A 17,610-nucleotide genomic window follows, 5' to 3' on the forward strand; every position below is an offset into this window, starting at 1 on the left:
TGAGGTCAACCCCACCCTCACTCTTAGCTTACGACTTCTCTCTGTTCCTTAGTAAAAGTTTATCTCAGCAGCTTTGTGAATAGGTTTTAAGAGAAAACTCATAATTAAGAACGTTTACTGCCATTTAGGAGAACTCTTAGTGGTACGATAAGATGTTTTGTGAATACGGACCCTGTTTAGGATCTTTTGTCTTGGGGTCAAACAACCGCTGCTGTAATTTGGGTGTGGCTCAATTTGTGCCCTCTCCAAAAAAAATTGTCTTTCTATGGTTGACAACACTCTACCTTTTGCAAGGCTATAAAGTATTTAGCTCCGACTGGATGGAACCCATTTAATTTATGGTCATAAATTGTTGATTTGGGGTCTGGAGTGTTGAGGCGGGATTTTGTGTGTGGAATCATGTTTGAACAAATCATCTATAGATTGGCCGCACGTAAAAGTATAAAGGGTCTCATTTATAAAACTATGCGTAGGATCCCTATAGGGCCTTATTTATAAAACTGTGCGTAGGATCCCTAATAAAATTTACGTGCGGCCAAAAATTGTGTACGACAAAAAATATACAGATTTATAAAACCTGGTTAGTTAATGATGAACTAATCATTTACAAAACATTCATAAATGATTATCAATTGATATGCTAACATTTTATGAATGTTTTGTGAATTCCGTTTCAAGTCATTTACAAGTGATTAGTAAATGAATAACTAATGATTTATGAAACATGACTTTGCATTCATAAATGATTAAAGGTCCCATGGCATGGGTTGTTTTATTGTTTTATAATGTTTCCTGGGGTGTACTTATATTGATAGTATGGTTTTTACATCAAAAAATGTCAATAAAAGGCATTTTTTCTATACTGATATTAGCCCTCTGTTTAGAATGCTCATAGTGATGTTACGTTCGTGAACGAATCGTTCTTTTTGAACGAATCTTTTAGGTGAACGAATCATTCTCGTTCACGTAGTCTATTGACTCATGTTTCTCGTTCACTGAAATTCCTCCCTCCACCGCTGCGTGGCGCTATTAGCAGCAAGCGCATGCGCAGCTCTGTCGACTGTTTCATTCTGTCAAAGAATGACAAAACCTCAAGCCAATCGTTCGTGATCGAATTGGTAGGCTAAATGTTGTTCGTTCGTGAACGAAATGAACCAGTTGTTGAAGGATACTGATAGCGAACAGCTCGGCTCGTGTAGGTGGCATCTTTGCAGCAAAGAAAGAAATGTACACTTTACCCCTGTAATGAAAACAGTGTAATAATGCAGGTTGAGGTTCAGCAATCAGCAGAAAGCGGATGCAAAGCACAGTTATAGACAAACCTAATGTTTATAACCCCATGTTTACCATAATCCCAGATATATGAATGTCTAAATGTCTGACCAAACAATTAAATGTTAATCATTCAAAAAAACATGCTTTGGTCATCTGAACCACTTATTTTATTTAATGAGTAGATTATGCACATTTTAATAAAGCCAAATCAGTTTTTTTTTTTTTTGTAAGTAATGTTCGTTGACTTAAGACATTACACATAAAACACTCTTTTTCGTCACCTGCGGTCATGTATGTAATATTTAAAAAAAATGTCACTGAATGAATCAATCAACGAATCTGAACGAATCATTTTGGTGAACGAACTGAAACTGAACGACTCTCTTAAAAGAATCAAAATTTCCATCACTAAATGCTCTGTTTCAAGAGGCGTGTCTGCTGTGAGTCTTCAGTGAAAACACCCACTGTTGTGATTGGCTGACATCGTTGCATTTAAAATTAGATAAAGTGCGGATGGGGGCGTGGTTTAGCTGGAGCAGCTGCAGCTGCCAGTCGAGAGAGAGATGGAGAGAGACAGAGCTGGGGGAAGATTGCTGAGGAAGTGTTATTGTACTGAGTTTTTGAGAGCGCAAGTTTATTTTGTTTGTATCTGAGAGCTCTGAATAAAGACAAGTGCACTTTGCAACATTATTTCTCTCACAAAATGCTTTCACCACAGCTAACAGCAAACACGACATCGGCATGAATACAGTAAGAGCTTCTGTTGAGCACAATGAGCAGCGTCATTCAAACGGCAGTTTGGACAAGTGTGCACTGCAGATAAACGCGTGACAGACCGATCCGAACATTATAAAGAGTGTTCTTTGATTGCTCTCTGTAGTTTAATAATTTAAATAACAGATTTGTTTCATGCTGCTAACAGAAATGACGTGAAGTTGATTGTTTTAGTCACTGGCTTGATTTACTGATGCACCAAAACGGCCAGCTGCAGGACTTACAGTTTTAAACGATTTAGAAAGAAAGTGTGTGTGAACTTGAATGATTAGCTACACTTCAGAACTAATTGATCCCAGATCAGACATTAATGAACACTTTTACTCACTGTTTGTGGTGGTGCTGTTATATCCATATGGTAAAGCCTGTGCTGCTGACATCCACTGATAAAACGGACTCCTTTCTCTACTAATTCTCTGGGCAGGCAAAGCAGAGGAAGGGGCGGTAACCTTTCCTGGTATGACGTCTTAACAGGAGAATTCAAGATCAGCTCATCTGAGCTCTCAGTTTTTCAAAGGCAGAGAAAGAAAGCCTGAACTCGTTTTATACTGATCAAAATTTCTAGCGACTTGGTGACAACATTCAGGCTAGGGGAGCTCATATTAATGTTGAAAAATCTCATAAAATAAAAAATCCATGCCATGACATATATTTAGTAGATTCAGTTATAAGTAATTTACAAGTTATTAGATAATGATAAACCAATCATTCACAAATCATGACTATACATTCATAAATGATTAAAGCTGCAGTCCATAGTTTGTCCTCTGTCGCCATCTCTGTTCGAAAACTGCAATTGCAGTTATTCGCGGAATTATCAACTCTACGTGAGTAGTGCCCCGGTCGGCACAGCGCGGAGGAATCAAATGTGCAGCTGTCAGGAGCAGCGCTGTCAGTCACCCAGTGTGGATACTGTCATTCACAATCACAGACTTTACTGTTTGAAAGTATGACCGACATAGGAATGTCATCTAAACAAGTAAGTAGCCCATCCTCTTTTGTTCTGACCAACTAAGGAGAAAAAAGCATTGCAACACATCACGATGATTAATCTAACGATCGTTTATCATATCACGTCAAACTGCAAATTATACTTTTTCAAACTGTTAATGTTATCAGGATTGCGTGACTACATTTAATATGTATTAGGGCTACCTGTAGTACAATTTCCGTTTCTGTGCAGTCTAATTTCTAATCGTCATATACCAACACATTAATGTGCAGTAGAGGTGAAGCTCCCTCTCATAGCAAGCACAAAATAACTGATGTTACCATAATGCACATAGCAAAACGAGAAAGGCACAACAAAGGAAAACTCCTTAACTGCATGAATTAAGTGAACAGGTGTGCTACTATTACATAGCATAATTCAACCATTGAAATGTCTTACCTGTTCAGCAGAAAAAAAGCTGAAAAAACCCTTCAAAATATGGAGTTCACGTCACCTTTAATTATCCTTGTTTTCAAATCGTCCGGGTGAAGTCTCTTTTTTTTCACTCCGAAGTCTGAAGACTTTTGCATTTTACAACGGATGAATCTCCAGTTGTCACTGGTGACTGTCGTTTGAACCTTTTTGGATCCGCCATCAAATTGATAAGTTTTATATCAAGTGGTGTAAGAAAAGGCTATCTCCACTTCCAACATCCTCACATGTCATAGCCTGCTAACCGGGACTCCTTCTTTATGTGTACAGATGTGACGTAATGACGCAAACATATGCTTGAATTTCCCGGGGAAATCCACCAGTACCACTGGAATTAAAAATATTATTACAAGCTTACTGCTGTAAATCGAGCTACGGTAAGCAGATAGTTTTGAACACTGGCTGGTGATGTACTTGCTCAAAAATGTATTTTGGATATTTTTTTACCCAAAAAAGTTACGGACTGCAGCTTTAAGTATAATATGCTAACGATTTGCAAATCTGTGGTAAGTTATCTTTAAAAAATAGCATATAAAATAATCAAACAGATCCTTGTGTCAGGAGGGGCGTGGTTTTGCGAGGTCTGTAGCGGGAGAGAGGAGGCGGAGCCGAGCAAGTAGGTCAAGTGCAGATCACTAACACCTGTGTCTGTTTTAACACCTGTTTCAGTCCCAAGATGAATCGCTTAACATGCATTTGAGCAGGTCCGTTCCATCGACGGCCACCTCCTCCAACCGGGACAACCGCTCACCTATCCGTATTTTGGAGTTTTGAAGGATAGGTTGTATCGGGTGACCCAAGATACCCAGACAAAAATGGATACAACCCAGTTGTTAATACCTAAAAGCCGTCGGGAAATGCTTTTCCAGGCAGCTCATTGTAATCCAATGGCAGGGCATTTAGGACAAAAAGCAACACTTAACCGTCTAATGGCCCGCTTCTTTTGGCCGGGCATTCATGAGAACGTGCGCAGGTGGTGCGCGTCTTGTCGTGAATGTCAGTTGGTGAATCCACCGGCCAACCCAAAAGCACCATTGTGCCCCCTTTCACTAGTGCAGGTCCCCTTCGAAAGAATTGGTATGGACCTCATCGGGCCATTAGAACAGTCTGCACGAGGGCATCGCTTTGCATTGGTCCTAGTGGACTATGCAACGCGATACCCAGAAGCTGTGCCCCTCCGCACTATTTCGGCGAAGAGTGTGGCGGGAGCACTGTTTTTCGTTAATCTCCCGGGTGGGAATCCCGAAAGAGATTCTCAATGACCAAGGCACAGCGTTCATGTCACGGACGGTCCGCGAACTATACGAATTATTGGGCATTAAATCGATTCGCACCAGCAGCGTCTATCACCCACAACAGATGGTCTGGTGGAACGTTTTAATCGCATGTTGAAGACCATGATTCGTAAGTTCGTTCACGATGAAGTGGCTGGAACCTCTGTTGTTTGCTGTACGCGAGGTCCCGCAAGCCTCCACGGGGTTTTCCCCCTTCGAGCTTCTCTATGGGCACCAGCCTCGGGGGGTGCTGGATGTCCTTAGAGAGGCTTTGGAGGACGGACCTTCCGCGGCGAAAAATGAAATTCAGTATGTCCTGGACCTGAGAACAAAACTCCACACGTTGGGGCGGCTATCAATGGAGAATTTGTTACAGGCCCAGGACAGACAAAGGCAGCTGTACAACAGGGGAGCTAGACTGCGTCAATTCTCACCGGGAGACAAAGTGTTGGTATTACTCCCCACTTCCAGTTCAAAATTACTCGCGAAGTGGCAAGGGCCTTTTGAGGTTACACGGCGAGTGGGAGACCTCAATTATGAGGTGGTACGGTCCGATAGGGACGGGGCACGTCAAATTTACCACCTCAACTTGTTAAAAAAATGGTTAGAGGCGGAGTCGGTGATGCTAGCGATGGTAGTGAGTGGAGAGGAGGATCTTGGGCCAGAAGCGGTTCAAAAACCTCAATCTTTCGCTCTTGCCCCGGGGGCAAGACTCACCTCTCACCCTCGCAGCTCACCGACATACGAACGTTACAGGCAAGTTTTGCGGACGTGTTCTCGCCCCTACCGGGGCGCACTGACCTCATTCAGCACCACGTTGAGACGGAGCCGGGCGTGGTCGTTCGCAGCCGGCCGTACCGTTTGCCAGAACACAAAAAAAAGCTGTTCAGGCAGAATTAGAGGCTATGTTGGATGTCATAGCCTGCTAACCGGGACTCCTTCTTTATGTGTACAGATGTGACGTAATGACGCAAACATATGCTTGAATTTCCCGGGGAAATCCACCAGTACCACTGGAATTAAAAATATTATTACAAGCTTACTGCTGTAAATCGAGCTACGGTAAGCAGATAGTTTTGAACACTGGCTGGTGATGTACTTGCTCAAAAATGTATTTTGGATATTTTTTTACCCAAAAAAGTTACGGACTGCAGCTTTAAGTATAATATGCTAACGATTTGCAAATCTGTGGTAAGTTATCTTTAAAAAATAGCATATAAAATAATCAAACAGATCCTTGTGTCAGGAGGGGCGTGGTTTTGCGAGGTCTGTAGCGGGAGAGAGGAGGCGGAGCCGAGCAAGTAGGTCAAGTGCAGATCACTAACACCTGTGTCTGTTTTAACACCTGTTTGGTGAATCCACCGGCCAACCCAAAAGCACCATTGTGCCCCCTTTCACTAGTGCAGGTCCCCTTCGAAAGAATTGGTATGGACCTCATCGGGCCATTAGAACAGTCTGCACGAGGGCATCGCTTTGCATTGGTCCTAGTGGACTATGCAACGCGATACCCAGAAGCTGTGCCCCTCCGCACTATTTCGGCGAAGAGTGTGGCGGGAGCACTGTTTTTCGTTAATCTCCCGGGTGGGAATCCCGAAAGAGATTCTCAATGACCAAGGCACAGCGTTCATGTCACGGACGGTCCGCGAACTATACGAATTATTGGGCATTAAATCGATTCGCACCAGCAGCGTCTATCACCCACAACAGATGGTCTGGTGGAACGTTTTAATCGCATGTTGAAGACCATGATTCGTAAGTTCGTTCACGATGAAGTGGCTGGAACCTCTGTTGTTTGCTGTACGCGAGGTCCCGCAAGCCTCCACGGGGTTTTCCCCCTTCGAGCTTCTCTATGGGCACCAGCCTCGGGGGGTGCTGGATGTCCTTAGAGAGGCTTTGGAGGACGGACCTTCCGCGGCGAAAAATGAAATTCAGTATGTCCTGGACCTGAGAACAAAACTCCACACGTTGGGGCGGCTATCAATGGAGAATTTGTTACAGGCCCAGGACAGACAAAGGCAGCTGTACAACAGGGGAGCTAGACTGCGTCAATTCTCACCGGGAGACAAAGTGTTGGTATTACTCCCCACTTCCAGTTCAAAATTACTCGCGAAGTGGCAAGGGCCTTTTGAGGTTACACGGCGAGTGGGAGACCTCAATTATGAGGTGGTACGGTCCGATAGGGACGGGGCACGTCAAATTTACCACCTCAACTTGTTAAAAAAATGGTTAGAGGCGGAGTCGGTGATGCTAGCGATGGTAGTGAGTGGAGAGGAGGATCTTGGGCCAGAAGCGGTTCAAAAACCTCAATCTTTCGCTCTTGCCCCGGGGGCAAGACTCACCTCTCACCCTCGCAGCTCACCGACATACGAACGTTACAGGCAAGTTTTGCGGACGTGTTCTCGCCCCTACCGGGGCGCACTGACCTCATTCAGCACCACGTTGAGACGGAGCCGGGCGTGGTCGTTCGCAGCCGGCCGTACCGTTTGCCAGAACACAAAAAAAAGCTGTTCAGGCAGAATTAGAGGCTATGTTGGATATGGGCGTAATAGAACAGCAGTGATTGGGCGAGCCCGATAGTTTTGGTTCCCAAGCCTGACGGCTCGGTCTGGTTCTGTGTAGACTACAGAAAGGTGAACGCGGTGTCAAAATTTGATGCGTACCCAATACCAAGGATTGACTGCTTGATCGGCTAGGAACCGCTCGCTTTTATTTGACTCTGGACTTAACAAAGGGCTATTGGCAGATCCCCTTGTCTCCAATGTCTAAAGAAAAAAATGCTTTCACCACGCTGTTTGGATTACACCAATTCGTCACCCTTCCTTTCGGCTTGTTCGGGGCGCCCGCAACCTTCCAGCGTATGATGGACAGAATTCTCCAGCCGCATGCTGCGTATGCCGCTGCGTACTTGGATGATATCATCATCTACAGTACAGACTGGCAGCGACATATACAGCATTTGCGGGCTGTCCTGAAGTCGTTGAGAAGGGCGGGGCTCACGGCAAACCCTAAGAAATGTACGATTGGGCGGGTGGAAGTAAGATATCTGGGCTTCCACTTGGGTCATGGACAGGTGCGTCCCCAAATTGATAAGACGGCAGCTATTGCGACCTGTCCATGGCCTAAGACCAAAAAGGAGGTTAGACAGTTTCTGGGGCTAGCGGGATATTACAGAAGGTTTGTGCCTAACTATTCGGACCTCGCTAGCCCGCTGACTGATTTAACTAAAAAGGAAGTACCAGATACGGTTCAGTGGACTGAGCGGTGCTAGCAGGCTTTTACCCAGATAAAGGCTGCTCTGTGTGGTGGGCCGCTCTTACAAGCTCCTAATTTTTCTCTCCCTTTTTTCCTACAGACCGACGCCTCGGACATGGGTGTGGGCGCAGTACTGTCTCAGGAGGTGGAGGGTGAGGAGCGGCCGGTGCTGTACATCAGTCGTAAGCTCTCTAAGAGAGAGACAGCACCATAGAGAAGGAGTGTTTGGCCATCAGATGGGCCGTTCTCACCCTTCGCTATTGACTCCTGGGGCGGGAGTTCACCCTCTGCTCGGATCACGCCCCCTTGCAGTGGCTCCACCGCATGAAAGATACCAACGCGCGGATCACCCGTTGGTATCTCGCTTTACAGCCGTTTAAATTCAAGGTGGTCCACAGGCCGGGTATTCAGATGGTTGTGGCTAACTTCCTCTCCAGGAGGAGGGGGGGAGGCTGCAGGCCGGATGGCTCCCCGGCCTGAGTCGGGCGGTGGGGGTATGTGGCAGGAGGGGCGTGGTTTTGCGAGGTCTGTAGCGGGAGAAAGGAGGCGGAGCCGAGCGGTGAGCAAGTAGGTCAAGTGCAGATCACTAACACCTGTGTCTGTTTGCAGTAATTGGCATGGAGAGACAGCATTTAAACCCCAGCAGAACAGAGAGGGAGAGAGAGACCTGGACTGGGACTTCGCGTGCACCACAGAGAAACTGAGATATACTGATGAAGAAAGTCTGATTGAGAAGGAGCGATCCATATCGTGGAGAAACTGAGTTTGCACACACACACACACACATATGTGTGGTTGTTATTTGTTTTTGACAAGAGTGAATAAAGAGAGCAAGTCCCAGTCAAAGCCGACCCCGTCTTCCTTCACATCCCACGAACTTTCACTACACTTATTAAATGGTAATTAAGTTACTAGTTAATATATTATTAATCACTGAAATGTCAGTGTAACATTATCTCAATAAACAATTGTTAATCATGAACAAATGATGATCAAACCATTAGTAAATAATGAATATATAATTTATTGATGCATCTTTACATTTGTAAGCTGGTTTGTTAAAACCCACAAAATGCATCTATTTTTTTAAAGAATGGATTAGAATGACTTAAAATAAACATTTTACACTCTCAGAAAAAAAGGTACAGTGGAGGTACAATTTTGTTCCTTGGGGACCAAAACATATAACTGTAGGCCTACCTTTAAAGGTACACATTTGGTCCTTAGGGTACAATTATACCATTGTTTTCCTCAGTTCTGTCCTAGTGAGCAGCTGTCCTGCAGAGTTTGGTTCCAACCCTGAAAGATGTCTATATAATCTCTTAAGGCGAGACACTACAGGTGAATAGGGATTTTTTTTTTTTTTTTTAATTACAAGAGATCACTAAGAAACTTTTCCAGTTTATTACTGGCATGAACATAAGAAAAAAAAAATGTATTACAAGTTTTGTATAAAATAATGTTTTAATTTGCAAATGAGGCATTGTATATTTAAATATGCGCTCATTTGCATATATTTCCAAAAACTAAATCTGGAAATTGGAAAGGACCAGGTTCAAAATTCTTGATTCTATTTGTTGACATATTAGATGAGAGGGCTTTTACAAAGGGGATTTTGGATATCTTATTTTGTGCTTTAGTAAATTATAGAATACTGACAATAGCCTTGAAAAATCAATTTTTGTCATTTTTTTAGAGTAAAAACACCTATAACTCAAGATAGGAATTATATATCAACAAATCCCTCTGTAAAACCCCTTACAATATAGTTGAGTATAAGGCTGGAAAAGTTGGTGCTTGTAGATGCTACTGAAGTGGAAATATCTAACTCTGAGTGTGAGAAAAAACTCATTTTGAGAAAACAACCTAAAACAAAATATATATTCACTTCATTTATATCAGCAGTGTATAACATTTAAAACACATGTAACTTAATAAATTAATAAATTATTAATAGCAAAAGCCTTATGCTGAAGAGAACTACCTTAACAAACACACATCCTAACAGTCACAAAAACAGCAAAAACTGTCCCTGTTTGCTTTATGTCCATCTATAATGATTACAATCTAAGTCTGACAGGGTTTTGTCATCTAATCTGTTGTTGTTTACTTTCTTTTTATCATCCCTTGCTACTTTGTCCTTTCTGTGAGCGTTTATGAGCTTATTTTGGCATTTTCTATCGGAGAATACACAAGGAAGCGGAGGCACGTATGACGTAGTGTGAAATTCACATAGGCCAATCAGATGTGATTTTCGGCTGCAAACTTTCGCAGTTGGTTAGTTCTACAAAGGAAATGCCCATATTTGGATTGGATAGTCTCATACACAGCAGTGAGCGCTTTATAATGATACCAGGCATGACATATTTCTGTGAACGGAGACGGCATGGGAGATCGCGTTAGAATAACTTTTGATGATTTTGTGTAAAAATCTAATACCGCAAGTTGACAAAATATAGTAAATTAACCACATTAATGTGTAATGTCGACATATTTTTTATTTTGACAAATTATTTTTTTTTATTTTTTAAAACATTCTAAAGGGGAAATGTATAAACACACATAGATATCAAGAATCAGGATATGAATCTCAACAATGGTGACACATTTAATGCTGCAATGCATGCTGGGAGTCACAAGTGTTATACTGCGGTGGCTTAGAAGGGTTGGAGATAAACTCTGGAGGACATCAAATCTCTAGGACTGAACTTGCCTATCTCTGACTTAGAGGTACAAAAATGTACCTTTAAGGGTACCACCCTAGTTACGGCCACTTGTAACTTAAATGGTAAAATTGTGTACTCTATTTTTAGACAGTGTAGAATGACTTAAGGGATTGCCGTGTTAAGTTAAATCCTTTCACTCAATGGTGCAGAGTTGTGTTGATTTCCGCATCCTCTAATCTAAAGTGTAGACTATTCATCACTTGTAAATGTTTTACACATCATTTGTAGATATTTTTCACCCGTTATAAATGCATCCATTGATTGCTTTAACAAATGTAACGTTAAATGTGAAAATTAAATTCTGCTATTTCTCACCTGTTGCAATAGAAATGTGTAAATAAGTAATTCATCTAATTATTGGAACTCCTATTTGTCACATAACCAATCCCTTCCCTAAACCTACCCGTTTGTGTTATATATATACATACCATATATTTATATACAGTCCCTGACAAAAGTCTTGTCGCTTGTGTACAAATTGACCTAAAGTGCCGCTGAAATATACTTCTAATCAAGATTTTTTTTTACAAGAAATGGCTCATTTTAATCCCACCAGCTTTTGTGATAATGTTTCAGTGAAAAACTAAACTTTCAAAAAGTATTCTAATATTCACAGCTTTGTAAAGCCCATTGTGTCAATTTTTGCAAAGACATAAGTGTTGTCGCCTTATCATATGAGCTTCATCTTTGACTAATAATGGATCAATTAGGTCTCAAGTGTGTATAAAAAGAACCCCAGTACGCTAGACCTTCACATCAACTGCAACTAGACCTCTGCAAACATGCCTAAGATTCACCCAGAGACTAAAGTTTTGATTATCAAGAGGCTGAAGACCAGATCCACTGCTGATGTGGCAGACACCTTCAATGTGTCTCAGCGTCAAGTACAGAGGATAAAAAAAAGATTTGAAGAGACTGGAGACGTTTTTGACAAGCCCAGCTCAGGCAGACCCCGCAAGACAACTGCTCGAGAGGACCATTTGTTGGCTCGAAAATCCAAGGCCAGCCCATTTTCCACTGCAGCAGAGCTCCACGAGACCTGGTCACCTGAAGTCTCTGTGTCAACCAGAACAGTTTGTCGGATTCTGTCTCGAAATGGCCTCCATGGTCGAATCAGTGCCCAGAAGCCAGCACTAAACAAAAGACAATTGAAAAACTGTGTGGCATTTGCCAAGGCCCATAGCCTGCTAAAAGGATGGACGCTGGAAAAGTGGCAGAAGGTGGATTTTTCAGATGAATCTTCTGTTGAATTACACCACAGTCGCAGGAGACCTACTGGAGCCAGAATGGATCCGAGATTCACCCAGACAACAGTGAAGTTTGGTGGCGGAAAAATCATGGTCTGGGGTTACATCCAGTATGGGGGTGTGCGAGAGATCTGCAGGGTGGAAGGCAACATCAATAGTCTAAAATAACAAGAAATCTTAGCTACCTCTTATTCCCAACCATAAAATAGGCCATCCAGCTGGTGGAGGACCAAATGGTGCCTGCCACGGGGTCGGCAAGCCCCTTCCTTTGGCCTCTCTCTCTCTCTCTCTCTCTCTCTCTCTCTCTCTTCTCCTTCCCCCTCCCCCTCCCCTGCTCTCTCCAAACCTGTCCCCCTTCCGAGGTCTCGCGGTGGGATGCTGCCCAGGCCGGCACCAAGGTGGAGGATGGGAGTTTCCAGCAGCTCCCAGCATTCCCTCTCCCCTAGGCGCTGGTCTGGGAGCTGCTGGAAACTCCCATCCTCCACCTTGGTGCCGGCCTGGGCATCTTACAGGCTCCTAGCTTTTCTCTCCCTTTTCTTCTGCAGACTGATGCTTCAGACAGGGGGTTGGGTGTGATCCTGTCCCAGGAGATGGAGGGTGAAGAGAGAGACAATGTACAGCACCATAGAGAAGGAGTGTTTGACCATCAGGTGGGCCGTTCTTACCCTTCGCTATTATCTCCTGGGGCAGGAGTTCACCCTCTGTTCAGAACACGTCCCCTTGCAGTGGGACCACTTGAATGATACCAACTGAGGATACTCTGAGAAAAGAGGGGACAAAAATTCTCAGACACTGAGATTGAAACACGTAGGGGAGGTGGAGGTTCTGGAAAACTCTGTTATTTGGTGGCCACAGCAGTGGGTTCACTAATAAAAAGAAGCAGTGCGAGTGGCAAAGTATTGCTTCTGCCATCAATTGTGTCAGTGGGACAGAACGGACAGTTGTAGAATTAAAGAAAAAATGGTCCAACCTGAATGTATACACATTTTTTACCAACATATTACATTTGTGTTTTATTAGGCTATATACACTCACCAAAAGGAATATTAGGAAAACCATACTAATACTCTGTTTGACTCCCTTTTGCCTTCAGAACTGCCTTAATTCTACGTGACATTGATTCAACAAGGTGCTGAAAGCATTCTTTAAAAAAAAAATCCCATATTGATAGGATAGCATCTTGCAGTTGATGGAGATTTGTTGGGATGCACATCCAGGGTATGAAGCTCCTGTTCCACCACATCCCAAAGATGCTCTATTGGGTTGAGATCTGGTGACTGTGAGGGCCATTTGAGTGCAGTGAACTCATTGTCATGTTCAAGAAACCAATTTGAAATGAATCAATCTTTGTGACCTGGTGCATTATTCTGCTGGAAGTAGCCAACAGAGGATAGGTACGTGGTGGTCATAAAGGGATGGACATGGTCAGAAACAATGCTCAGGTAGGCCATGGCATTTCAACGATGCCCAATTGGCACTAAGGGGCCTAAAATGCCAAGAAAACATTCCCCACACCATTACACCACCACCACCTGCCTGCACAGTGGTAACAAGGCATGATGGATCCATGTTCTCATTCTGTTCATGCCAAATTCTGACTCAAGGTCCATCTGAATGTCTCAACCCATATGAAAAAGTCTCGCTAAAAACATGTGTGATTCTTATATGTTCCAACAGAAAACTATAAGGATCATATATGCTGCAAAAACCACATATACAAATTGTACAATATTCATGTATGTTCAATCATATATGTCCTACACTGTAAAAAATATATATGGTGGATTGTGTTAAATACAACCCCTGCAAATCAGTGAGATTTTACTTTAGTAAATTAATTTGCAAGTAAAACGAATAAAAATGGGTAACCCTAACGCAAAGAAAATATTTCCTTATATATGTGAATGATAAATATATTAAATTATTTAACTGCATATTAAAAATATACAGGATAAATATATTACAATATTTAATAATACATGAGGAATTGCTGCTTTCAATTAGAAAAATATGGGACAATATATTTATGTATGTCATTGTATTTGATGTGCATGTGATGATATACCCAAACATATATTGAACAAAATAAAAGGAACTGTAGTCTGTTACAGTTACTGAGAAAAAAAGTGCTATTATAATACAGTTACTTATGAAAATGTTAACAATTACAAAGAGTTTTATATATATTTCTAAGTCAAGCACACCGGCATGTTCCTAAATATTTAGCAAAGAGCTATAACTGCTGAAAAGTGCACCGACATTATTTTTAATAAAAGTAACAGTTTTATTGTTTTTTGGCCAAAAGTCAACCTCACTATCTCCACTATTTCAACCTATCTCCCTCTATTAAATTGAGCAAAAACACATGAAATAACAATTAATTTTAACATTTAACCTCCTTTAAATCAGAAGTAAAGCATGATGGGAAGTAGAAATCTGTTGTAACTCATTCTGTAAAAGTGTTTATGTGTGTACATGTATGCATTCACATTAATATGGGAAATTCAATATACAGTAAGGCTACACAATAAAGGATACAACTTAATGGATATTACATGTAATACTATTTATATCTTAATTACTTAATATTGTATGTGTTAAAATATAGCCATATTTTATAAATATAGTCAATATGCATACATTGCAGTAGCTATATTAAAATAGGCTTTAGTTTCCTTTATTCCTTTATATTTCCTTTAATATAGGCTATTTTGCATATAATTGCAGTATATTCCCATATATTTTGTTTCGTAATGTTCTACCTATACAAACTTTTTGTTAACAGTAATATCAGCAATATTTAAAAAATAATAATTAAACACTTAAAAATAGCCTTAGTTCTGTCATCGCAAACTGCGCATGCGTCAACGCGCCGCGGCCAGGGGGAAATCAATCGCGGGTTCTTGTTGTCTCCGTGATATGATTGCCTCCCAGCGGGACCGCGAAGTGTCGGGCTCCAGGTAAGATTTGTGTTTGTCATGTCCAGTGATGCCAGTAACGCGTTACATAGTAACGCGTTACTCTAATCTGACTACTTTTTTCCAGTAACGAGTAATCTAACGCGTTACTATTTCCAAACCAGTAATCAGATTAAAGTTACTTATCCAAGTCACTGTGAGTTACTATTTTAGTCATTTTCCTTAGTAAAAACCGACAGCTTATCAAAATTCTCAGCCCGAGTCTGGCTGGAGCCCGTGTTTTTTATTTATTTATTTTACTTTTTACATTGTTGCAGCCATTAAAATTGTTCAGTTTTGTTTTTAATGTCAAAGTAGTTATTTTTCGTTTCGTTTTTTTTATTATCCTAATTTAGACAAATGTTCAGAGCAATTTTTTGTTTGTTAAATTAAAGTTTATATAGGCAAGACAATTCAAGAGTTGGTTTGAGAGACTAGGCTATTAAACATGCGGTTAACTCACTGGGTCGTCACATAAAAAAATTTAAACTTTAATTTAACAAACAAAAATTGCTCTAAACATTTTTCTAAATGAACTCAATAAAGAAATGAAACGAAATATAACCACTTTGACATTAAAAACAAAGTAGGCTAGTTATTATACCACCACAAAGGCATTTCTGACGAGCTGAGGCAGGCTGATAGATTAGCCTACTGCTCGCAACGGCGCTCAAAACAACGAAACGGGCTACACAATCTAAAAAAAAAAAAAAGGGACATGCAGGTTGTCTTATAGCCTACCTTAGACTTCAGCAAAATTAATATAAATCCGATCTTCAATTCCCGCGGTATATGCTCATTTAACGGAGTTCACATCAAAGCAAAAGATTCTAGCATTTTATTCAGCAGCTCATTTCAAATTCAAAGATCGCAATATGAGAGAGAGCGGCCTAAGCACTGGTAAGATCATTTAGTCTCATTAATTTATACTGAAGATGATTGTGTTTTGTGTGACTTATTTTAAAGTTTCATTAACGGCCATTTGCGTTGGCTTGCTTCATTTGCAGCGATGTTGCAGTAGCACCGTCATATCTATCTGACTACAACATTACACGCTCTCACACATTTATTTCTAAATTATTTGCCAGGAGTAAAATTTACACATGTGGTTTAAACAACCAGATATATTTACATTTGTCCGGTTTAGTTTGAAATGCTTTCATGCACCTTCTGAATCGGTTTGTTTGAGTGATCAGAATTAAATATGTCTCAAAAGACTCTCAGAAGGCATTTAGGCCTATTCCTGGTCATTTCGCAATCAGATAGATACCTGGTCAGAGAAAACGAATGAAGGAACCAGTTGTAAAAAGGCCATAACTCTAGCAGCTGCGCTGAAGAAACGGATCTTTAACCCTGCGCGAGCCATATCTTGACAGTGGCGCAAGCTATCATGGTCTCATGTTGTTTCCACCAGCACATCTCATTGTTCCTTTTAATTATTAAAATAAATATAAAACGAAGGAGAAGCCTAAAAAAAGGGGCGTAAAAAAGTCGGGGCCGTCAGGCTCTGCCATAAATGCAATAAAGTGTGTTGCCAAAAACGGTTGTCATTTCTATTTTGAGGCGGCAGGCCTGTGTTGTCGGCAACTGCTGAATGTAACTAATAAAGTAACTTGTAATCTAACTTAGTTACTTTTAAAATCAAGTAATCTGTAAAGTAACTAAGTTACTTTTTAAAGGAGTAATCAGTAATCAGTAATCAGATTACTTTTTCAAAGTAACTGTGGCAACACTGGTCATGTCGTTCTCAATGCAAATGATAACTTATTTAATGGCAAGATTTGCTAAAAGATTTGTAAATTGTTCGTTTGTGTTATCATGTCGGTGCCACCTTAGTAATGTACAGGTAACGTTAAGCCTAATTATGCTGCGCACGTGCAAAAATTAAAGTACAAGTATTTAATCTGCAAAAACAAGTGAAAAATGCTTATATTTGTACTAAAGTTATTAAACTATATGATTGGTCTCGTCATTTGTTAGTCCCTTTGAATGAAAGCGTCTGCTAAATGATCAAATGTAAAAAACGACTATTCTAGTTGTTTAACTATGTAATTTGGTAACTAAGTTAAACCCTAGAGCTCATGGTTTGCATAGATAACGTTATACAACGATTGTGTGTGACAGTGAAAGCTGTGTGACACTGACAAAAAGCAAAAGTTAGAATAAATGTGATGTGATTTGTTTACCGGTATGTTCCTTTTGTCATCATTAAAAGTCTATTTTGTGCCAATTCACTTTAAAAGAGTTAATGTTTTAGTGAACTTGAGTTTGCAAATTGCTCTAATGTAGTTAAAATATAAACTTCTATAATTTGCATTCATGTAACTGCAACATATATGAATCTAAATGATGTACAATATTACAATTTTGTAATAGAAAGTAAGTTACTGTATAAGAATATATTGTTATACTGAAAAAAACATTATATTGAAACGTGTTTCTAATATTCCTGTATGTAAATGGGGTGGTCAAGAAGATTTTCTTTTTCTTCCACAGAAAGATCTTCATGAAAGCATTTGAAGACCACGCAAGAAGAACAGGTTCAGCCACAGACTGTTTCATCCCATGAGGACTGGTTCAGTTCTGAAAGCGGAAGTGTTGAAGAAGTTTATGTAATCTGAGTTGTAAGACTTGAACTAATGTTAACAAATGAGACTTTATTGTAATGTATTAACTAACAAT

This window comes from Pseudorasbora parva, chromosome 4 (genome assembly GCF_024679245.1).
Source record: "Pseudorasbora parva isolate DD20220531a chromosome 4, ASM2467924v1, whole genome shotgun sequence".
Taxonomy (NCBI): Eukaryota; Metazoa; Chordata; class Actinopteri; order Cypriniformes; family Gobionidae; genus Pseudorasbora; species Pseudorasbora parva.